The 23025-nt window shown below is 35.8% G+C and overlaps 1 protein-coding gene and 2 pseudogenes across 4 annotated transcripts in view; 1 reads left to right on the forward strand and 2 right to left on the reverse strand.

The window, feature by feature from the left end:
* The window catches only part of SNTG1 (syntrophin gamma 1), an 813219-nt gene that overhangs the window by 160592 nt on the left and 629602 nt on the right, over positions 1 to 23025 (forward strand). The gene's annotated exons all lie outside the window — the stretch shown is intronic.
* On the reverse strand, positions 7259 to 7702 carry LOC100685366 (annotated as a pseudogene).
* LOC119866783 lies at positions 13992 to 14118 on the reverse strand (annotated as a pseudogene).

A 23025-nucleotide genomic window follows, 5' to 3' on the forward strand; every position in this document is an offset into this window, starting at 1 on the left:
TAAATAAAAAAATAAAAAAAAAAATTATGTTAAAAAAAGAAAAGAAAGAAAATTGTAAAAATAAAGAGTACATTTTCTCTATTAAAAAGAAAAAAAAAGAGGAACCTGGATGGCTCAATTGGTTGAGACCCTGACTCGGTTTTGGCTCAGGTCTTGATCTCAGTTATGAGCCGTGTTGGGCTCTGTGCTTAGTATGGAGTCTGCTTGAGATTCTGTCCCTCCCCCTCCCTCTCTGCTTCTTACCTCCCTCTACTCCCCTCACTCACGTACTTTCTCTGTCTCAAATTAAAAAAAAAAAAATCTAAAAAAATGAAAAAAATAAAAATGCGATATACTATATAATATTCATTACTAAAAACTGTATTTTGAAACTCTGCTGAAAATAAGTACTTTTAATGTGATATTAGTGGTTATCTCTGCATAGTGGGATTGGGAGTGAATTTCCTTTTTTGCTTTATTTTCAGTGACAAAATAGTTTCATAATCAGAAAATCTTTTCCTTTCAAATCTTTGCTGCATTCCCCCTCTACCTGACTTCTTCCTGCAATCCTCACAATGGATCCCTGATATGATTTCCTATGCTTTAGCTCCTCCCTGCTGCTCACTCTTTTTTCTGCTTAGTGCACATTCCCTGTTAAAGAGAAACTAGAGATGGACAGTTGTTAAAGTGGTAAAAGTAGATTATAGTCATGAATATTGCAGTAAGGGAAAGGAGATCTCAGTATAGAACTGGGCTGAATTCCAAATACAACATGGACAAGTGGGGATTTATAGCCAAGGAGCAGAGTGAATGGAAAATTACTAGGGGGATTTTGGCTACAGACTTGACAAGACCCTTGTTGACAGCAGGCTAAAGTAACCAGACATCACCTGAAGAGATGAGGAATTTGATCAGCATCTAGGGTGATCAGATATTGAGGGTAAGGTTTTTCTCTAAACTGACTTAGCAGAATTCTTCTGTGACATGGCTCTATAGATGCCCAACTGTGGACTTAATAGAGCTCATAAGAACCTGAATAAAATTTGGTCAAGGTGGGTATCTTTGGCAGTTACTCTTGTTCAAAGGAAGAAGAAATGTTCTCCTTTCACTTGAAAAATTATGTCAGTATTTTCATTCACTTGCTTTTTGTTCATTAAGGGCTAGCAGAACTGTTGGGACTTGGTGATAGAGGATATTTGTGAGCAGTCAAGCATTTAATGAGGCGAATTTCTATGGAAATAAAAGAAAGAAAGAAAAAAAAAAGATTAGTGTTTGAAAACCCAGTTCCTGAGCCGAGAGAGTAGCCAGCCGAAAAGATTTATAGATGCTGGGTTGGAAGTATCTTCTGATGGTAGAATGAGGACAGCGCTGACAAGTGGACAGATTATCTGGTTTGCAATCTGAAAATCTCTTTTGATGGTATATGCATCAGTATTAGTCATGGTTACTGAAGTAAAGCATGGAAACTTCCAGCTTCAGCTCATAAAATTCTTAGTCTCGGTAAAAATCTGGGAAGTCAGGTTTTAGTTCTCAGTTACACCAGGTAAATAAGGTGGAAAAAAAATTTGCAAGCACTAATTTGAGAGTTGTAGCCACATATTGGAGGAAGCTAGAAAATTTAGAACTCACCAAGATTCACTATGGTTTTTCCATTCAAACATAAAATTTCTCTCTACAGTGTCCTCCTTTTGATTCTATTTACAAAACAAATCTGGTCTCCTAGATTTGTCCTAATTATTTACATAAGTGCAGCAAGACTATTAACTGACCACATAGGCCTTTATTTACTCTGCTTTGCAGGAGCTTTTCAAAAGAAATGTCGTATTAGACTCTTAGAAGTCCCTAGAGTCTAGGAAGCCAAGCCAAGAATCACCACCAGACTTCACTTTTCATACCTATTGATTTAAGTGAATTCTTTTCTCCTCTAGGTCCCCAAAATACCCCTTCCTGGGCCTGCCAGGAAACGACTTTCCTCACTTACCTCCAAGGCTGGAAATCCTTTAGACCAGGTATCAATCTAGTTTTTCTAAAAGGGCTTTGTAAACATTAGTTCCATAAAGTCAACCTAGTTCCTTAAACTGATTTATGTATGTTGTTCTCAAATATGACACTCCCATCAAAGCCTGAGTTATATAACCAATGTTTCAAATTATGTTAACCAAGAAAACCAATTCTTATTTAATTTGGGCAAATAGTTATGTTATGAAAATAAGAATACTCAATAAAAATTTCCAAATTTTGGCAGAGTATGAAGGGAGAAAATATGTTTCCTTTTTGTTTATAATGGTATAATCTATAACATTGCTATAAATTATTTATAGTGAAGAGAAAAGGGGAAGGAAGTTTTTTACATCCAGAGACTAGATCATTAAAGTACCATCAATGTACCAAGTAAAACCATAGTCATCCTTTATCACTTAATTCAGTCCCTATGTAGTTAATTCTTGTTCTTCTTGATCTTAGGCTATCAGTATCTTGAATCTGTCAGTTTTTCCACTAGAATTCTGGAAATTTTAACTCAGTCTAGTGGTATAGACTCAGAGTTATTTAGGCAACACTATCACAAAGCATTGTGGCCTATAGCAGATGACAAGAACTTTTTTTACTTTTGATGTTTATCAAAGTAAAATAACAAGTGTGAATGACAAAAGGCTTAAAATGGCCATGATTAAAGATTTGATGAGAGTGCATTTGACAAAAAAATGTAGTTATTTTTGTGGCATATACAACATTTTAAATAATAACTGAATTTATAACTGATAACATTATACCAAGACATACCATGAATAGTAAGGATACTGAAAAATTCAATGAACTTCACACAATTTCTAGAATATGGATATTAATAATATTTATCTATATTAATTCAGCCTGGTAAATGTTAAAACATCTTTTCTTATTTGACAGTATCTATCATGTCAATCAACATATCAAATAAACCAAATTATTTTTAACATATCTCTTTTCACAAGGTGAAAGAATAAATCCTTTGAGACTTTCCAGAAACCCTCTAGATGACGTCAATGTTAGTTTAAGAATATGGTTATATTTAGGATTTGATTTTGGGAAGACAAGTCTGTTAAATGTAAAAAAATCTTACCTCTTTAAAAGTGAAAGTGATTACTATTTTAAGTAATGGAAGATGTGGAAAAGGTTAACATAAAGGATAAGAAAGTAGTCTTCTAAAAACATGATCTTCATGTTCTATGGAGGTTACTCAAAAGGTAAAAATATTTTACAAATTGTTATAAAGAGCAGGCCAGTAATCCAAGAAAATTCTGTCATTTTAACTAAAATAAAAAAAGCAAATTCGTCATTTTAACTAAAATAAAAAAAAGCAAATTCGTGTTTTGAACTAGTGTACTTTGATATTGAATATAGAAAAATTAAGCTTATGAAAATCCATTCAGATCTTAGCCAGATTGACCACACATATTTTTTTTCTTCAAACTTTCTATAAATTTGTTTAGTTAGCATTTTTTTCTTTATTTTCCTCTGTCTCATTCTGAAATACCCAGTCAAGCTAACTTTAGGACAAATTGACTCTTTTCCCCTTAATGAAAATATATCCTTCAAATACCGCTTATTTTCCTTGCATAGTTTTCATGCAAAATTGTTTCCCTTACTATTTTTTGTAGTTTTATCTTCCTATATTGATCATGCTTTCTAACCATTAGTAAACTTTTCCACAGAAAATTGGGAGTTCTGAACTGTCTACAACATATCAGCATTCTGTAGCATACTAGCGAATTTGATACCATCTCACATTTTTTAGAGGTTTATTGTTCCTTATAGTATAGTTTTCAATGCAGCAAAAAGAATATGTTTATTAACAGGCCTAAACATATTTAACTTCTCTTTATGGTATAAAGATAATATGCCAAAAGTATTTAATTTAAACTTATGTTCAATAATTGGTGCTGTAAGAGTTTATCTTACTTTGAAATGAGCTAGGTTCTAACTGAATGTTACCTAACATAATTTAGCCTAGGTCTAAGGGTTCATGTTACCAAAACACTTTGGAAACTGGCTATTTTATTGCATGTATTTTTTGTTAAGTATAATATTAAACAGACTTAGCCATCATCTCAAGCTATTTCCCAGCTAACTATTTTTACAGCATATGTATATTAGTGTCACAAATACAAAAACCTAAAAGTTAAATACATGGACTTTTGTTTTATTGCTATCTCATATGAATAAAGTAACATATCAAGCAATTCATTTTTTACTCTATATTACTCTTTTCTTCATAAGTTGAATTTATACTTTTCATAATATTAAACATCTAGTAGAGATTTACAAATAAATTTATTTTGCTAGTAAACCCAAATAGATTAAAAATATATGCTTATATTGTGCTTAATGCTAACTCAGAAGATATAGCTATTTTTATTGAAGTAACTATGAACCTAATATTACTCACTCAAGATTTCCAAAGTTATGTGAACTTGGAAAGCATTTGGATTAATTTCTATACTTTTGGAATCTTAGGAATAATTAATTTATATAAGTGCTCATTTATCTCTAAGCCAGTTTGAATAGAACTCCTTTAACTCATTTTGTAAAAAAACTTTGGTAATATTACCAATATTTGGTAAGAATATATCATGTATATATAACATACATATTTGATGCCCATAAACATAATGATAGATGCAAATGGTATTCTAACAGCTTTCATTCTAAAATTTGAGCCATGAGTCAGGTAACCTAGTGATATACTCTCATCTTTGCTGCACTTTATGTAGTTTATCTCAACTTTTGGCAAATGGAACAAACTGAGATTATCTCTTCAATGTGAGGGCTAAAGCTTTTTTACCAATATTTGTAGAGGAGGCTTTTTTTTTAAGATTTCATTTTTATTTATTTGACAGAGACAGAGTGTGCAAGCACACAAGGTGGGGAATGGCAGGAGAGGGAGAAGCAGACTTCCCACTAATCAGGGGGCTGGATACAGGGCTCCATCCCAGGACCCTGAGATCATGACCTGAGGTAAAGGCAGATGCTTAACCAACTGAGCCATCCAGGCACCTCTGTAGAAGAGACTTTTAAGACTTTCTTTGGTTGTGAGCCTCATGGAGGCTCTGGACCGTGCATTTTTAGGTGAGAGATGGAGGGCACATCAAGCAGCTGTCTGGTTGTCTCCAGGCCTCATCTGAGTGGACAAACTGTCCAGTCTACTTCTAATTCACCCTTCCTCCTCCTTTCAGAGTAGGGGGTTGCTTCTGGGGGTCTCCAGGCCCCTGGAGAGATCCTGATGAGGGGAGCAGATTCAGGTGGCTGGAGGGATCTGCGTGGCTGAGAGCATGGATGAAGGATAAAGGATGGGGGTTGAAGGGGGACCTCATCAAAGAATTCAAGGATGCTAAAGGGAAGAGTAAGGTGGATAAAGAAGGAAGAGGGAGCAGATGTGTGGGAAGGGAGAGACTTTAGAGGAGCCATTTTAAGGAAATTTTAGGTTTCCCAAAGAGGCTACTTACACTCCATACCATCCTTAGTAAAAATGTGCTGATCAGAAAAGAAACAGACAGCTTGAGGAGTGTATAGTCAGCAGAGGTTCACGAAATGGGTTCAGTCAGCCAAGGGGCTCCTTTTCTTTTCTTTTTTCTTTTCTTTTCTTTTCTTTTCTTTTCTTTTCTTTTCTTTTCTTTTCTTTTTTTCTTTCTTTTCTTTCTTCTCTTCTCTTTTCTTTTCTTCTCTTTTCTTTTCTTTTCTTTTTTTCTTTTCTTTTTTTTTCTTTCTTTTCTTTCTTCTCTTCTCTTTTCTTTTCTTCTCTTTTCTTTTCTTCTTTTCTTTTCTTTTTCTTTTCTTTTCTTTTCTTTTTTCTTTTCTTTTCTTTTTCACAATGAATCACTTTTATTTCAGTATGCATCCACATCTCAGCATTTAGTGGTCCTGAACAGAAAACTGGAAAAAATGCAGCAATTTGCCAGGAAGTCAAGCCCGCCAATTTCGGGGACCTGCTGTGCACACTGAGTTCTTTCTCCATCCCTGCTAAGGACCATGAGATGCAGCAGCACCAAAACCAAAGTATGCACCAAATCCAAGGTTCTTTTTGTTCCAGTTGTCAGATTCCAAACTAGACCCAAATGGATTGTAAGATGACCACATGAGAACCCTGTTTAAAACTTCTTCAATGTTAAAAGCAAAAGCAATTACAGGAAAAGAAAACAATTCATTCAGAGGGATCGTGTGTGCTTACAAGTGTCTTCTGTGGCCTTTCTCCAAGTTTATCACCAAGCACTTTGAGAGCTGGCAGGTCTGAGTACCCCTGGTGACTGTTCTTTTCACTTTATCAAAACCTGAGCTAAAAATTGGCATCAGCTGATGATGACAGGAGAGGGTGGCAGGGCTGAAGACCCAATATTCATTCCTAGGCTGGTGGAGAGTGAGTTAATGTGGTTCCAAACTAAACGAGGGAAGGCAGAGACTCTTTCCAACCTTACCTGATGGCTTCTGGCCAAAGCAAGGAAGTATTGGGAGGTGATGGTGCAAAAAGGGACTTGAGGAGGAAGGAAAAAGCAACACCCCTCGATTGAGGTGGGGGAGAAAATATGGAGAGAGCCCTGAATTGCTCACCAAAGGCCAATCTTCAGAGGGGAGCAGAGGGCATTACAATCTATGCTTCAGCTGAAGGTAGTCATGGGAAGTGGAGAAAGGATGATGGCTTGGACGGAGGAGGACATCATTTAAGACTTAAAAAAAAGAAACTGGGGGTGCAGCTGGAGCACCCCTGCACACCCAGCAGTAGTCCCACAGGCAGCGACCTGAAACCTTCACGCCTATTCTACAAAGCCACCCCCAAGCTGGAGGACTGTTGCAGGGATGGAGGGGTGGGTGGAGGGAGGGAGGAAGGTAGCCAGCAGGAGGAGAAGAGGAGAAGGCAGAGCCCCCAGGCCATGTAATCAGCAGCAAGGTGATTGTGTGATGTGTCTTTTCACAGTTGAGTTAGATGTGCCCCTCCGGTTATGATGGGAATCAATTTAAATATACTTTCTTGGTCCCAGAAGTTCAACTATGTGGACAGTCATTATATACTTGACAGGATGATTTGTTATAGCACAACTTATGTATTCCAAATGGACAAAAAATTAGTATTGTTTACAGTATCTTAAGATAAATTGCCTTTGAATGGGAGCTTCCTTTCCAGTACGTTTGAGGCCTACAAGACGTGTCTAGAAAATGTACTACTTAAACTAAAGTAGTTTAAAGTGGAAAATGACTGCTTAAATCGAATGGGGGGGGGGAGAGGAGGGCCTGTGGTTTCTTTTTTTGATTAATTGCTGTAACTCTGTCCTTTGGGCGGCTGAGGGGGTTTCATGTTTTCTTTACACATCATTAGGTGCCGGAGCTCTTGAGGATAACTTTGATGCTATATGAATTCTGCCATTTTGTCAGCACTGATATGGCTCTTGGGTCCACCACTCCATTAGAACTATTAAGTCCATTCACATTAATTTTTGTTACAAATCTTACAAAAGGGGGTGCTTCTGAGTATTTAGGTCCACATTCTATTTTTAAGGCTGGATATTCGGTTTTCATAAATTGTTCTTGGAGGCCCAATTATCATCCCTGTCTATCTTTTAAGTGTCATGTCTTCGTCATCTTCTAGACCCCAGCTAACTGTGCCATCTCCTACTCCTTTCTGGCCTTCTTCCAGTTCTTCCAACAATCGAAAATTGTGAGGGACTTTTACTTCCGAGCCCGTGCTGGCTGCCATCTTGTGCTGCTGTCACTCCTAGAGGCTCTTTTTCTTAAGTAATGGTGCCCTTGTGCTTATGAACAGAGGAACTGGGGGCTCCAACCAAACTTCTGAGCCACTTACCAAACGAAGTTTAGGGCTACCCCAGCCTCTGTTAATCTGGGCCTCCAGTGCTGCTTGTACGTTACACTGAGATTCTTAAAGATCAGATTATTTTAAGAAGGTCCTACTGTGTTTAAATGGATTACCATCCAGAGCCCTGGCTCGGGACTGAGACTCATCAGCAAAGCCCATATCCGTCAGCCAAGAGTGAAAACAGATTTTTAGAAAGGTGCCCATTTGGGATCCTGGGCAAGAGGTCCCTGGATCTGATTCTAAACAATTCATGGGCACCACAACTGTCAAAGAAAACCATTGCTGGACAGTAGATAAGTTAATAAAACAGATATTACTCAGGATCTCCTGCAAAAGAGACCTCAGTATAGAACTGGGCCCAATTCTGAATACAACGTGGAAAAGTGGGATGTATGTTCAAGGAGCAATGTATCCCAGTGGATGGGAAATTACTAAGAGGAAGTATTAAAGGCAAAAGGAGATTTCTGGCTAACACAACCTGACAGGCTTCTTGCTGAAGGCAGGCTGGAGTGACCAGATCCTCCTGGGGGATGGTGTGGCAGAGAAATTTGGTCAGATATCCAGAATGAACAGATTTCAAGGGTGAAGGTTCTTTCCACACTGACTTAGCAGAGTTTTTGTTAAAACTGACCTCTAATAGGATTAGAGGTCGGAAGCCCAGAGTTGGTCCTAGTTAAGAAAGGGCTCAGAGTCTACTAAGAACCTGAGGAAAGTTTGGTTGAGGAGAACACGTGTCATCTCCTACATTCCCTTGTTCTGACCCCTTTAGACTTTCCTTTCAAAGGTAGGATGTGGTCAACCTCCTTCAACAGGTATGGTCCGAGGCTGCCCATCCACAGTCCCTCCCATCCCTGCCCGAGGCAGATGCTTACTTTGGAGCACATCGGGCTGGGCAGCAGGTGCTTTCTAACTTGTCAGTCTCTTCTCTTGTGATCATTTGTGGGATCATTGTGGAGTTTGTATCCCCAGGGAAATACCCCAAACAGAAAACATTCAATAAATTTGTGGTAAAATAATAAAAAGTTAATGGATATCATGATAGTAGAAGTATAATCATCACAATAGTTAATAAGGTGTTATAAGTAATTAACTCTGATAAAATCTAAAAACCAAAACAAAACATTTATTGATGAATGTCAGAAACAACGTTTTTTTTTTTTTTTTACTCAAATATGAGGAAAAATTTAAACTATTTATGGAAATACTTGTGCTTTTTCTTTTTGGAAGTCAAGAGGAGGAAGAATAGTTCTAATTTAGCTATTGCTCCCATCATTTGAAAATGAAAAATAGCTTTTCTTTTCTTTTACCAACTATTTTTAAATTTTGGAAACCAGATTGGAAATCTATCATGCACCAAAAACAAAAAGTGTTTTGCCACTTTCTTGTAAGCAGATGTAACTATAAATTAAATTTGTATATTTTTCCTATTATGAATAAAACTGTTATATCAGATAACATACACAGTCATGTACATACAAATTACTTGCTGATCGGGCCAAATGACAAGTCTCATTAGCAGACTGGACAGGGCCTCCATGTTTGAAATTTAGGATAGAAACCAAAAAAATGAAAATGGCTTTAACTCTATCCTGAAAGCTATATTTGAGTAACCTCAGGTTATCTCTTGCCATGTAACAAACTACCTTTCAAATCTAGTGCTTTAAAACAACCATCATGGAGCACCTGGGTAGTTCAGTTGGTTAAGTGTCTGACTTTGGCTCAGGTCATGCATGATCTCAGAGTTCTGGGATCGAGCCCCAAGTAATCAGGGGAGTCTGCTTCTCCATCTCCCTTTGCTCCCTTGCTACCACTCATATGCTCTTTCTCTCTCTCATATAAATAAATAAATAACCTTTAAGAAAATAATAAACAAACGACCACCATTTTATTATATCCAATGATAGTGTGGTTCAAGAATTCAGGCAAAGCTTGACTGGGTAATCTTGCCTGGCCTGTTAGCATTTGTGATCACGATGTGTTCAGTTGGTGACTGGGCTGGGCTACAGAGTCAAAGAAGACTTTATTCACATGCTTGGTACCATGGTAGGAATAGCTTAAAGCTAAACTTCTTGTCTCACCCTCTTTATAAAGACTAGACTTTACATATAGGTCTTTATCTGGGCCATTGTTCTTACATCCAACCTCAGGAATCCAAGGGAGAGAGACAAGCAGTGGAAACTATCAGTGTTTTAAGGTGTGGGCACAGAAATGGGTACAATGCACTTGTTCTTTATTCTCTGGTGGCCAAAGTAGTCACAGAGATTGCCCAGATTCAAATGGAGGGTAGCTATATCCTAACTCTTGAGGGAACAATGTGGAAGAATCTGTTGATACTTTTAGAATCTGTTGATACTTTTTATCTACCACATATTCACAAACATCATTTCAGAGATAATAAACTGAATTAAAGAGAACGTTCAAGGTACTAATGAAACTAAGGAATTATTCAGAAACATAGGGCAAAGTTTCACTTAATAAATTTTCTGTCTTCTAGTAGAGATAAATGTCAGTGATAAAATTTAAAAAATGATAAAAGCAGATCCATTTGTTTTATTCCATTATAATGATATTATTGCCAAATAATATTCCAGTGTGTGTGTGTATGTGTGTGTGTGTGTGTGTGTGTGTACCACATCTTCTTTATCCATTCATCTATCAATGGACACTTCTCTTAACTATAGAGAACAAATTGATGGTTACCAGAGGGGAGGTAGATGGAAGGATGGGGGAAATAGGTAAAGGTGAAGGTTTTTTATGGTGAACACAGAGTAATGTATCAACTTGTTAAATCACTGCATTCTACACCTGAAAATAGTATAACCCTGTATGTTACCTACACTGGAATTAAAATTACAAAAAAAGACTTTTAAGTACCATATGTATTGTATATTTATCACATTTCTGAGAATATTTCATTAAAAATTTTTGGTAATTAAAAATACATAAATTTTTAAAAATGATTTTATGTCCTTGCTTAAATTTATGTAAGTCCTAGAAACTTAAACTATGAAAAAGTATAGCAAGTTTGACCCCTTAGTTTTATTTGCATGAATTCACTCCTGGATACATTTTTGAAAGTTGGCGTATTTTAAAAAGTCATATATCAGAAAATTAAACAGAAAATTACAGTTTAGCATCGTAGTTAAGAGCTCAAGCTATAAATTCAGACTGACATGGATCTTTTCTTTTGGTCAAGTAATAGAACTTTGATGATCTTCCATTGTGATAGAGGAAATAGTAGTAATTACTGCCAAGAATGGTTGATTATTAAGTGAGAATGTATATGAATTACCTAACATAATGCTGAGCATATAGGCACTCAATAAATATATTTTAACAAGTTATAGTATGTGTAGGGCAAGAGACTAAGGAAAGGTATAGAATTCTAAACTCTGCCTCATACAGTTAATAATTTCTTCAGGCTCAGTCTTTTTGACAAGAAACATGAAAATAGCAGCCCAAGGATCTTCCCTTTTTATGAGTTAACTGCTTGTATAGTTTCATAGAATTGCTGTAAAAAGGTACAACAAATTGTGTCCTGAAACAATAGGAATTTATTTTCTCAGTTTTAGAGGCTAGAAAGTCTAAAATCAAGGTATCAGCAAGGCCATATTCCTGAGATTGAGTAGAATTTTTCATTGCCTTTTCCCAGCTTCTGGTGGTGACCAGAGATCCTTGGCCTATTCTGTTTTTCAGCTATATCACTGCAGTAGGTAAAGCTATCATTACTTGGTGTTCCATTGAATGTCCCAGTCTTCGCATGGTATTTTTTTTCTTCTTATAAAGATACCAGTCATATTGAATTAGGGCACATCTAATGACATTCTAATTGGATTACATCTGTGAAATCCTATTTCCAAATAAGGTCACATTCACAGTTAGTTGGGGTCAGGACATTTGGGAGGACAGAATTCAACCCATAGCAGTCTACCTTCTGATTCCCTAAAATTCATATTTTTTCCCATGTGCAAAATACATTTTCCCATCACAACCCCCCAAAAGCATTAGCCAAATCCAGCATCAACTCTAGGTCTAAAACCTTAACTAGATATAATCAACTCAAAAAGTCCCAAATACTGTGTTCTAAATCATCTAAATCAGTTATGAGAGAAACCCGGGATATAATTTATCTTTACACCTTAGCATCAGTGAACCTATAAAACTGGACAATCCACTTGCTTCCAAAATGGAATGGTGGGAGAGGCATAGGATAGGCATTTGCATTCTCAAAGAGAGAAATTAGAGGTATGAAAAAGTGTAATGAGTACCATGCAAGTCCAAAACTTAGCAGAAATAATTAATTTAGCTTTCAAGGCCCACGAATAATTACCTATGTTTCAGTGCCTTATCTCCTGACCTGAGGAGAGGCATGTTAACTCAAACCCATGCACCCTTGGCTTGGCCTCAGAGTTACTCTGCCTTTGTTTTGTCCCATCACGGTCTTTTCCAGGCCAGGCTTGAAATGTCTCTAATGGTATAAAATTCTCATAAATCTTCAGTTTATCTCTTTAATCTCATATTTTCCTATAAACGTCAAGTAGAAAGAAGGCTTTGTGTTCCACATTTTGCTTGGAAATTTCAGTGATATATCCAAATTCATCACTACAGATTATATAGCTCTGTTATTTATAGTGTAGTCTGTATTCACAATTTTGAAGTGGTAGTGACTCAGGAGATCAGCAGCACCATACTTTCTTGTACGGCAAATACATGAGTATATTCGAATCAAAATTATCACTAGCTAAAGCTGATTTGAAGGAGAAAATATGGAGTAGGCAATTTTAGTTATCAGTGACACAAACTTCGGAATTTTAGCACTAACACCACTTCTCAAGTACAGAAATTTTACAAAATGACATGATAACCTTTTCTGCTTCTGGCTCAACTTTCTACACATGCTCCCTGATGTAATGCCGGCTTGTGTTGATTGACAGATTGCAAATGCACAGTACAACATCCAAACACATATTTTGGCTACAAAGAAAAAAAGTCACAGAAAGAATTAATCTGTATTCAGTTTGGTGTGTCTGTGTAGAATCATCCTTGCATCTACTGTTTATTCTTCCCACATCTGATTGGCATGTATTTCATTTATCATCCAGGGCAGGATATCCCAAGGAAAATGTTCTGGCACTCAAGTTATTAGATCATTTTACTTCTTCACAATTTCCTATTTTATTATACAGGATGTTCCTAAAATAAAAGCCCCATCTTCTAACTTGTTCAGAGTAATAATGAATATTATTTTTCTTTTTTGAGAATAATTCAAATCAGTTTAGTTTTCTAAGAATTGCCCTCTTAACAATATTCAGAGTTATATCCCGTGACCATGGAGTAGTGGACTATGGACCATGGACCATGGACTATGTTTATTTTTATCTGCTTTAATATTTCTTAGCAATGCTTTATAGATTTCAGGGTAAATGTTTTTTATGTTTTGGTTAATTTTATTTCTAGATATTTTATAATTTTGGTTGCTATTGCTAATGGATTTTTAAAATTTCATTTTTTAGTGTCCAATGTTATATAGAAACACAATTTATACTCATGTTTATCTTTTAACCTATGATCTTGCTAAACGTGTTTATTTGTTGCATTAGTTTTATTGTGGATTCTTTAGCATTTTCTACAAAAGGGATCATGTTATTTACAAATAAATATAGTTTTATTCGTTCCTATCCAATATTTATTATTTATTTATGGCCTTATTGCAGGTCAGATCTAAAGTAAAATGTTGAATATAAATGATGAAAATTGATAGTCTTACCTTGCTCTAAATTTAAGGAGAAAATGTTCACTCTTTCACTATTAAGTATGATGTTAATCATAGGTTTTTCAAAGATGGCCTTCATCTTATGTTTTCATCTTAGTTTGTTGAAATTGTTTTTGTCATGAATTGGATTTTGTAAAATTCTTTGGTACTATGAAGGTAACTGTGTTTTTATCATTCATTTTGTCACTATCACTTAAATCAATACATTAATTGATTTTTGGATGTTAAATCAATCTTGCATTCTTGAAATGAATTCCACTTGATTTTGATATATACATTTTTTATAAGTTGTTAAATTTGATTTGTTAATATTTTGTTAAAGACTTCTGTGTCTATGTTCAAGATGAATGATATTCTATAATAATCCTTCCTTGTGATCTTTTTGTCTGATTTGACATTACAGTGTCCTGGAATCTAGAATAGGTTGAGAAGTGTTCTCCACTATTTTCTGAAAGACATTTTGAATTAGCAATAATCGCGCCTCGGATAAACTTCATTGGCTATGATACTGCCACTGCACAAAGCTTGAAAGACATTTTGAAGGTTATTGTTATATCTTTAATACTTGATAGAATTCGAAGTGAAGCCACTTGGGTAAGATTTTCTTTGTGGGAAGATTTTAATTGCTATTTATATATATTTTAATAGCAAGAAACATAATAAGTAATAGGTCTGCATAGATGACTTTATTACTTTAATGAGTCAGTTTGCATAATTGGTGTCTTTCTAGATATTTTTCTATTTTATCTACATTGTCTAATTTGTTGGCATACACTTGTTTTAATTGTCCCTGACAGACTTTTTGCTTTCAATATAAAGTTAGGGATGTTTCCTTTCTCTTTCTTACTTTCAGGGACAGTCTACATTTGTCTTTTTTTTTTTAAAAATCCTTTTAATGTACCATCATTTTGTTTCATTGATTCTCTGTCTTGTTGGTTTCTTTTTAAATTTCTACTCTATAGTTTATTATTTCCTACCGTCTGCTTGATTGGGGCTTAGTTGAGTTCTTTCCTAAAGTTTCCTAAAATGAAAGCTTCGGTTAGTAACTTGTTACTTTTCTTCTTTTTTGATATAGCATTTAAAATATGAATTTTTCTCTAAATAATGCCTAGCTGCATTTCATAAACTTGATATATTGTTTCATTTTCATTCAAGAGAAAATATTTTAGAAGTTTAATTTGTAATTTATTTTTGACACATGTATTATCACAACTGTATTGTTTAATTTCTAGACTTGTGGTTTCCCAATTTTATTCTGTGGTGGACCCTTAAATCTTTTTTTTTTTTTGCCATAGAATATTCTTTGCATGACATTAATCTTTTTTACATTTATTAAGTCACTTTATTACCAGACTTGCACAAAATCTGCTATTAGAATATTCCATGTATACTTTTAAAAAATGTTTGTAATTTAGTTGTTAGATGGAGTATTTAAAAATGTCTACCAGGTCAGATTCATTGATGATATTCCCGAGTTTTCTGTAGATATCTTGATTTTTTTATTGTTTTGTGTTTTTATTTAAATTCAATTTGCCAACATATAGTATAATACTCAGTGCTCATCCCATCAAATGCCCTCCTCAGTGCCCGTCACCCAGTCACCCCATCCACCCACCCTGCTCCCCTTCTGCAATCCTTTGGAGAGTCTCTCATCGTTTGTCTTCCTCTCTAATTTTTCCTCACTCAATTTTCCTCCTTTCCCCATAATCATTTTCACTATTATTTATATTCCCCAAACGAATGAGACCATATAATGTTTGTCCTCCGATTCACTTATTTCACTCAGCATAATACCCTCCAGCAAATGGTGGGTATTTGTCATTTCTAACAGCTGAGTAATATTCCATTGTATACACAAACCACATCTTCTTTATCCATTCATTGGGGCTATTTGGACATTGTGGACATTGCTGCTAGAAACATCGGGGTGCAGGTGTCCCGGCATTTCACTGCATCTGTATCTTTGGGGTAAATCCCCAGCAGTGCAATTGCTGGGTCGTAGGGCAGGTCTATTTTTAACTCTTTGAGGAACCTCCACACAGATTTCCAGAGTGGCTGCACCAGTTCACATTCCCACCAACAGTGCAAGAGGGTTCCCCTTCTCCGCATCCTCTCCAACATTGGTTGTTTCCTGTCTTATTAATTTTCACCATTCTGACTGGTGTGAGGTGGTTTCTCATTGTGGTTTTGATTTGTATTTCCCTGAAGGCAAGTGATGTGGAGGATATCCTGATTTTTTAATCTTGTTTAGAAAGGATAGTTGAAGACTTCAATTGTGGTTGTTAAATTTTCTAATTCTCATAATTTCTCATAATATAGATATTATGTCCTTTTTTTGTTTCCTATATTTTGGACTCTGTTAAGTATACATGAGTATATATTTTTAATTTTTTTGTGTTTAATGGCAAATACTTCATTATGGAACATGACTCTTTTCTCTTGTAATTTTCTTGTTTAAAATTTATTTTGTCTGATGTTAATAAAACCAGTTGAGCTTTCTCTATTTGTATGTTGTATCACTTGCTGTTTTTCCATTCTCAATCGGTTTATGTCCTTGAATTGAAGATGTGTTTCTTATTGACAATGTATAGTTGCATCTTGATTTTTAATCAGAACTGACAATGTTTCATATTTAATGTTGGTACCATATTCTATTTGCTTGCCATTTGTTACTATTTTTAATTATCTGTGTCTTTTCAGCTTCTCGGTCCCTTTTTTTAAAAAAACTGTATTTATTTATTTGGGGGGGGGAGAGAGAGACAGAGAGAGAGAGAGAAGGGAGAGGGAGAGGGAGAATATTGAGCAGACTCCGTGCTGAGCACAGAGCCCAATGTGCTCCTCTATCTCATGACCCATGAGATCATGACTTGAACTAAAATCATGAATCAAATGCTTAACTGACTAAACCACCCACACACTCTATTCCCCTTTAATATCTCCTTTTGTTCTAAGAATTTTTAGTATGCTATTTTATCTGTTTATATTTTCACTATATTATTATTATTATTATTATTATTATTATTTTTAGTGTTTGTCTATGATAAGGGTTGGCAGACCTTTTTCTGTAAAGGCTCACATAATAGATACTTGAGAGTTTGTGGATCGTATGTTCTTTATGGCAACTGATCAGCTTATCTCTTGTAGTGTGGAGGTGGGCACAGCAAATATATTCATGGAGAAGCATGACTATTTTTCAATAAAAATTTAATTATAAAACCGGTGGTTGGCCAAATCTGATCTATGGGTCATTCTTGTCCTCTTGAGTTCTAAGGGTTGCACTGGGTATATTAACTTGTTATAATCTGCTTCAGAACCATAATAGCTACATTATGATAAAATAGGCAAAATTTACTATATTTCCTTATTCTCCTTCCATTTTATTCTTTTATAATATAAATAACATACATTATATCTATTTATTAATGAACCCCAAAACATAATGTGATAATTTTTACTTCATATAATCTTATTAATTTAAATAGTTCAATAGAAGAAATGAAAATATATATATATATATATTTTTTTTTTTTTTGCAAAAACCCACACAATTGCAATTCCAGGTATCTTAAAATTTCTTTCTGTCAATTTAATTGCTATTTCCTTTTTTTTTCATTTCAGACTAAAGGATTTATTTTAGTATCTTTTGTAAGTCGGGTCTGGTAGTAACATGTTTCCTCAGGATTCTTCCTAAGAATGTCTATATACTTTGCCTTCATTTTGGTAGATGAATTTTACTGGTTATGACATTCTTAGTTGACAATACTTTTCTGTCATCATTTTGAATATAATAAAACACTGTTTTTTGGCTATTATTTCTTTTTTTTTTAAAGATTTATTTATTTATTTATTCATGATAGACAGAGAGAGAGAGAGAGTGAGAGGCAGAGACACAGGCAGAGGGAGAAGCAGGCTCCATGCAAGGGGCCTGACGCGGGACTTGATCCCGGGACTCCAATATCGCGCCCTGGGCCCAAGGCAGGTGCCAAACCGCTGAGCCACCCAGGGATCCCTTGGCTATTATTTCTGATGTCAGACATTAATCATGCTGTATATTATTGATCATTTATTTCTTTCTGCTACCAAGTTTTTCTCTTTTACTTTGGCTTTCAATGGTCTGATTGATATGTCTAGATGTTACATTTGTGTCTTTATTTGGGATTTATTTGGCCTCTTAAATCTGTAGATTGAAGTTTTTCATAATATTTGGAAAGTTTGAATTACTATTTCTTAATGTATTTTTCTTCCCCTTTCTCTTTCTCCTTTCCTCTGTGCTTCTATTTCACGTACATTGCTGTGTTTGCAGTATTCTCACAGGTTTCTGAAATTATGTTTATTTTTATCTAATCTTCTTTCTCCTTCTTCTTCAGTTTGGATAATTCATTTTGCTTTATCATAAAGTTCATGGATTCTTTCTTCTCCCTTTTCAAATTTTCTGTTAAACTCTTCTAGAAAATTAATTGTAACCATTATACTTTTTAAACTCCAGAATAATCAATTGATTTTTTAAAAAATCATATGTTTATTGAGACTATTTGCAGAGCTATTGTTGTTCTGCTTTAATTCTTTAGATATTATTTTCTACAGTTCTGAATATATTTATAAAAGCTGCCTTGATGTTTTGGCTGAATTCCACATTCCACAATTAGAAGAAATATATGCAGACTTTTTTTTTTCTTCCATGTATTCGTCCTTTTTCTTTTTTGATTTATGTTTAATTTTTTGGCGTAATAATGAGTATTTTGGTAATTTACTGGAGCAACTCTGAATTCTGACTTTTTTCACTAAAAATTGTTGTCATTTTGTTTGTTTTTGTAACAAACATTTTGTTTGTTTCTGGGTATATTTATGAAGCCTCCCTTGCCTATAGTGTATGACTGGTTATTTCTCTACTCTAATTTGTGTTATTTTATTTTTAAGTCTGAATTCCTGTTATTCCAAACTGCTGTTTGAATAGTTTCAGATTCATCTTAAGTAAAGGATAAACTCAAAAGACCTGCAACTCAGTCAACTTTCTAATCCTTGTTGTCGGATCTATGTGTGTTTTGGAGAGAGTTTTATGCCAGGTCATCTTAAAGCATCCCTAGCTGTTACTTCTGATGGACTTGTTCATGTCACCTGTGCACAATGTTCAGAGGCCTTTTGCCAGGAGTGCTTGGGGTGTTAATATCCCCATCTCTGCTGTGCATGTACACTGACTCCCATCCATCAGGAATATGTTGACAGCTTATAAAGTCCCTAGATCCTAATGGCTATCTCTAAAGCACACTATTAAACCCCATGCTACTCCTCTAGTCTGTTGTTTGTCCCAAATATGACCTGGATCTCTGGCTGATGGAGCCACTGGCCGTTCTTTAGTTGCCAACAGGATTGGCAATTTAACTAACAATGCTCCATCCAAATCAAGTGAGTTTTCCCAAGTGATGTGAAGGTACGCTTTTCATAGCCTGTTCCATCCTCTTTTAGCTACTGTGCCAACAGAACCAAGGGACTTCTGGGACAGCCTTTGGCAAAACAGCCACAATCTCTTGGGCACAACTTTTCACTGTTCTTAGCTTAAGTTAAGTAGTCTTCATGAACAAATACTTCCCAGTTAGTTATATGGCTTTGGTCAAAATCAGAGCTCTAAAATAGCTGATTTTGATTTGGCCAGTTCTTTAGTTGATTTTTGAGAGACAGATGTGTCTTTTCTTTTTTTCCTTTTTTTAAATTTTCTATTTATTTATGATAGTCACAGAGAGAGAGAGAGAGAGAGAGAGAGAGAGAGAGAGAGGCACAGACACAGGCAGAGGGAGAAGCAGGCTCCATGCACCGGGAGCCCAACGTGGGATTCGATCCCGGGTCTCCAGGATCGCGCCCTGGGCCAAAGGCAGGCGCCAAACCGCTGTGCCACCCAGGGATCCCCAGATGTGTCTTTTCATGACAGAGGTCAGAATAGCATTTTTATATAAATGCTCATACAAAGTGCTAAGTGTACTTAGACATTAATTACTAGAAAAACCTATAGTGTGTAAATTAATACTTCATTGGTCATACTTAATATATTGATGTAACTTTTATTTAGGGCTTCTTTAAACTTTAAGTGCCAATTTTATGTGCAGACTCATGATATTGTATGCATATTCATTTCATACTGAATAAACATACCCACTTCTTAAAGACACCCCCACCCCTAATAGAGGATGGCTCATTTGGAGAAAATACTATGCTAAATATTGTGTACTGGTACAAAATTTTAAATATATTACATTTTTGTTTTGGACAAAATCTAAATGACCAAAACTTATATGACTTTGTGTAAGTTATTCGTGGATCTTTTCTTTAATTAATTTGTTACTGAAGTGAGAGTAAACTACTATGGCTTAATGCTTAAAATTACTAATTATAAATCTATTCATAATTCAAATTAAGATGTTTGTAATTATGACTAAATATGAGCATGTTTATAACTTTTATATGTATCAGTAAAAGTACAATCTCAAATTAATGTAATAGTAAGAAATGATCATGCAGCATTTTCTTTGATCCTAAATGTCCCTGTTATAAAGTAATCATGAAGGGAATTAGAAAAACTGTCTTTTGTTCATTTTTAAAAATAACTTGTCTTACATTGGGAAAACTATACACAGTTTAGAATATTAAGAAAATACAGAAAATGTATACAAGTCAAGGGAAATAATCAATAATCCCACAATCTACAGCACTAATCCTTTATAGAAAAATCCATTGGTCACTGGAAAACATGTTTATTTCTCAGTACTTATGTCTGGACTCTCCTTTTGAAATTTAACAATTCATAAAATTAAGCTCCTTTTTCCCTTTTTTTCTTCTTTCCACATTTTACAGTGAGTACCAGAGGCTCTGAGCTCTCCTGTAAGCAATGCAGAGGCAGTGTTGGATAACTCAGACAAAGACTTTTTCCATTTAGATTCTATTCTGAGGAAGTCCAGAGCTAATGCATTCAAAGGCCAGAAACAAAAATGTATGCACAATAAAATCAGCACCTCAGTATCATTAAATCCTTAGGTTCTTCCTGTTCTTCTCTATTCCTCTTTGGGCTTAATTCATTCTTAGGTTGCTTTCATTGTCACATTAAATAATTTGTGCGTCAGTCTATACTAAATATCTCCTGTTCAAGTCAGGAGGATATAAAGCAAACTTGACTCCTGAGCCTGGAATATAAACTATTTCCTTCCTTGGATTAGGTCATTAAATCATGTACCAAACCTGGGAACAGCAAAAATTTTTCACATTCACTTACTTCAAAATTGCTCTCATCCAGGTTGTACCTTTAGGATATTTGGAAAAACTTACAGAACACATTTATGCAGGTCCAGGTTCAAGATGGCTACATAACATCGTGAACTCACCTTTTTCCATGGGCAAACTGAGTCTTCAGCTATGCAAGGGATAATTGCCTCTTTAAAAAAAAAAAAATGTAAAGGCTGGCTGATTGCTACATATCAGGCAAATAGAAAGAAAACCACATTGAAGATTGCAGGAGGGGGTGGAACACAATCTTGCCATAAATTCTACCTTTGTTGAGGAAACCTACAAGTAGTAGAAAACTCAAACCCTACAGCTTCTCCCTGAGGAGTCAAGGGTTTGAACCCTACATTGAGTACTCAAGTTTTAGGACCTGCACTTGAGAGATGAGCCCTTTAAACTTCTAACTGAAAATCAACAGGCTCAAATCCTGAGAATCACAAGATTGTAGTGATATTACCGGTAGCTCTTAAAGGGCCTCTGTAATTGTACTTACCTGCCCCTATTCCCAGCTCAGAGGAAGTTAGTCATGCTCAGACTTAAAGTGAAGGAGGCTCACCTACTTATATTGAAATGTCAGGCTAAGGACAGGCATCTAACTTAACACACACATTTAGGAGCTTGCTGAACACCCTCCAGGAGCAGAGACTTCTGGGTACCATATTTGCAATCTCTCTTGCCAGGTCCAGAGCACCAGTATCTCCGAGAACAGAGCTTTTACATATATCTGATGACATCACTTTTATTGCTGCTACCCAGGGTACACCTGTTTACAGCTTGGCTCTAGAGGCCAAGGAAGCTTGCATTCCTAGTACAAGAGGTGACTATGGTAGCCAATGGGGCTTATGTTTATGGATCCCTTAGAACTCTAGTCAAAGAAGAAAGCGTTCTTAAAAAGCTACTACTGCTAGGGCATAGAAAGAGGCAATAGACCCAGAAGTTCTGTCTTTGTGTGAAGGAGGCCTATTAGCTAGTAATCATAGCTGCTCCCGAGAGGCAGGGTTGTAATTGTTTGCCTTGATTGCCTGGCTTTGGTGGTCAGGGGCCTTACATTCCTGGGTCTCCTGAATCTATGTAGAGAGGTGGCACTTGCCTACAGTGTGCTACAGATAGAAGACTAAGGCATGCCCCCCACCACCCTATTTTTCTTTGGTATCTTATATACTCCTTATATGTCTTGGAGCTTTAGATTGACAGGCAGGCTTTAGGTTGGGTGTACCTCTAACGGACTGCAGAGCTACTCTCAAGGAATATAAGCTGCAGACACCATCTTGGTACTCTTTCTTGGCCTTACTCCAGCTTGCCAGTTATCACCCAGAAAATAGCTGTATACACTATCTGGAGCCCTGATTTTGTGACTGCTGCCTAGGGGAAAATGCTAGATTGTCTGGCCATTGTTATATTTATTGTCTGGCCAGGGTTATATTTATGGCCCCATATGATACATTTGCATACTTTTAAAAGCTTCTGCCTGAGAATTTGCCTTCCAAAAAGTCTCAGTCTCAGTCTAAGAGCCAGGATGCTCTCCCTTATGGACGCTAACAAGTCTAGGCACACCCTCAACTCCTGGGAGCTGTAAAAAGATAATAAGCTGCTTGGACAAGCACAAAAGTCTAAGTGACAACTAAGAGCTGAGGCAGTATTGAACAAGATGCTCCTCCTACATGAGGCCTCTTCTTCAAGATTGGAAGTGGTTGTTTTCGTTGTTTTTGTTTTTGTTCTTTAATCTGCCCTATAGAAAACAACACAGAGAGCCAAGCAAATGAGGAAACAAAGGAATGCATTCCATGAAAAAAAAAGATAAAAGCCTTAGGGGGAAAAAAAAAACAAACTTAGTAAAATAGAAATAAGTAACTTAGCTGATGAAGATGCTTACTGGATTCAGGAGATGAATGGATGGACATATTGAGAACTTCAACAAAGAGATGGAAAATATAAGAAAGAAGTCACAGACCTGAGTAATAAAATAATTGAACTGAAAAAATACAGCAGTCTAGTTGAAGCAGAGGAATCAGCTGAAGGCCATGTGGTGGAACTCACCCAAAGAGCAGCAAAAAGAAAAAAAGAATGAAGAAAAAAGAAGGTAGTTTCAGGGGCTTGTGGAACAATGTCAAGCAGACCAACATGCACATTGTTAAGGTCCCAGAAGGAGAAGAGAGAGAGAAAGGGG

The sequence above is a fragment of the Canis lupus genome, chromosome 29 (assembly GCF_011100685.1).
Source record: "Canis lupus familiaris isolate Mischka breed German Shepherd chromosome 29, alternate assembly UU_Cfam_GSD_1.0, whole genome shotgun sequence".
NCBI lineage: Eukaryota > Metazoa > Chordata > Mammalia > Carnivora > Canidae > Canis > Canis lupus.